The sequence below is a fragment of the Triticum aestivum genome, chromosome 5D (genome assembly GCF_018294505.1).
Source record: "Triticum aestivum cultivar Chinese Spring chromosome 5D, IWGSC CS RefSeq v2.1, whole genome shotgun sequence".
NCBI classification, from domain to species: Eukaryota; Viridiplantae; Streptophyta; class Magnoliopsida; order Poales; family Poaceae; genus Triticum; species Triticum aestivum.
Window position 1 is genome coordinate 549681731 of NC_057808.1, and position 2735 is coordinate 549684465.

Sequence of the window (2735 nt, forward strand, 5' to 3'; positions counted from 1 at the left end):
CGCATCGTCGACACCATCCTTAACCCAACCACGGGAGCAGCTTCTGACGCCCCGTCCACGGCCGCAGATCCGCGTCGCCGACACCATCCTTAACCCAACCACCGGAGCAGCTTCACCTACGCCCTCGTCCACGACCATAGATCCGCTTCGCCCACACCGCAGTCCACTCTACCGGAGCCGCTCCACAAACACCCTACTCGACGGTTCTAGATCTCCTTACCGGACCCCGACAGCCAGCGCAGTGTCATCACCCTCGACGTTTCTAACCTGATTCCCACCGTCTGGAGAGATGCCAAGCACCCGCCACGGCCTAGGTACTTTTCACCTTTAAACCCGTCCAACATCACCTGCCCGATGTACTTCAAATATACTAACCGGTTGCTGTTACCTGTTATGCAGCTGGCAAAAACTACAAGGACGATGTTTCTTCTGGATCTAACAGCTTGGCCAACCAAGATCCTGGACTGAGGCATTGCTATGATCTTGTAAGCACGTCTCTCTCTCTTGTATTGTTCTGTGCCTGCCAGCGTGCTTTGCTAGGATTTTCGACCAGTAATCCCTTTGTGCAGACAATGATTTCTACTACTGGCTGCTAAATTAGATATGTAGATGTCATACATGATACTACCTTGTACCTCCGTTCCTAAATATAAGTCTTTCTAGAGATTCCACTATAGGCTACATACGGAGCAAAATGAATGAATCTACACTCAAAAATGCATCTATATACATCTGTATGTGGTCCATACCGGAATCTCTACAAAGACATATATTTAGGAACAGGGGCAGTACATTACACAAAATCGTAGGTGGCATGTAGGAATTCCAGTGCACTACATTAGGCTCCCTTAGAGTGCCTGCTAGTCCAGCATACAGAGTCATGGCTAGTTTATGGTACGCACACAATCGTTAATTGGTGGTTTAAATATGCGCAAGGGATATGCAATGTAGTATCATGTAGAGATGTCCGAAATTAGCCATGTCAACTTGCAGATAGGGTTACACAATGAAAAAGTACAAGATGTATGTGGCAATTTCATGGAACATCGCAAAAAAGGAGAGGCAGCGGTGAGCCTATACAGTGTGCTATGGTACGTCACTCCTCCATTGCAATGATCGTGACATGTTATTTGTATGCCAGTTCTATTAGCCAAGTTTCTTAGGGACAGTTATTACGAGTTATCCTAAGAAAATAAGCACCTGTGAATATAAGCTCCATGTAATAAGCCAACCAGTTCTTTTCATTGCGTTTTCAGCTTATCTTTGGTATGATCAGTGGAAAGTCTAGATTGCATTATATTTTTTTCATTTTGCTGCCCATATGGAAATTAATTTGACTTGCAAACATCACAAATTGAACTCAGTGCAGTAATTAATATGATAGGAAAACAGACCATCACTATTTGCTCAAAATGCAAATACAAAGATACCATCTACTTGGCACAATCTACTTTGGTCAATGTTTTCCATAGAGATCCCATTGCCTAATTTAAACGAAGAATGCATGACCCACATTTAAATGAAGAACAATTATTTATTGAAATTCGATGGTCCAAGTGGCTGGTTATTATCGTATAGCAGCACCACCCGAAAGCATCATATAGCAGCAGCAGCAGCTCATAGCAACTCATCATACAGCAGCAGCAGTCTGCAATTCATCATATACCAGCAGCAGCTCAAGCAATTCATCATATAGCAGCAGCAAGAGCAGCTCATAGCAATTCATCATATAGCAGCATCAGGAGCAGCTCATAGCAATTCATCATATAGCAGCAGCAGGAGCAGCTTGTAGCAACTCATCATATAGCAGCAGCTCATAGCAATTCATCATATAGCAGCAGCAACAGCTCATAGCAACTCATCATATAGCAGCAGCAACAGCTCATAGCAATTCATCATATAGCAGCAGCAGGAGCAGCTCATAGCAATGCATCATATAACAGCAGTAGAAGAAGCTCATAGCAATTCATCGTATAGTGGATCAGAATGAAAATTTGGCAAAAAATCAGAGGAGATCCTCACCTTGTTGGATGAGCTCATCCTTCAACAGCACCTCAAGGCCATGGCCTAGGAGGAGGGGAGGGGGAATAAGGTGCCTTCTGCCGCAATGTGGCATCAGCCGTAGTTGTGCAGCGCCCGCCGGAGTAGTGTGTTGGACGAACCACAATGGAGCAGCTGCTGGAGACCATGAGAATGAGGGGCGGCGCCAGAGGGAGGAGTAGCCAGGGAGATTTGCCCCTACCCGCCGGCCATGTAGCCTAGCTGGACATAGCATCGTCGAGGACCAGGCCAGATGGGACCAGTGGCGACGGCTCGCTGGAGGAACCCTAGTGCTGTAGGCAGGGGATCGAGGTAGAGGGAAAGGGGAGAGGAGACGCAAGTGGGCAGGGCAATGAATGCTTGCGTGTTTGTTTTTACTTGAGGGTCAGGTGTGACACGGGCGTCAGCAGTTGCATTTTGAGTGTAATATAGGCAGACAACAGAGTCATTTCACTATTCCCCTTCCCTTCAATTTTTAGTGAGGTTCTACCCGAAACACCCCCCTCCAAAGCGAAATTAGTTAAGCCCAAGCCCATAACTCAAAAATGACTTCTTTACATCTTTTATGGCTTATTTTGACAATATGCCCTGAAAAGGCGGAATCGAACTGGCCCTTAACCTGCAATTCAATTGTGCGTGCAATGATGAATCACTCCTGCCTGCTATCTGTACATTTAGGCATCATCATACATGGC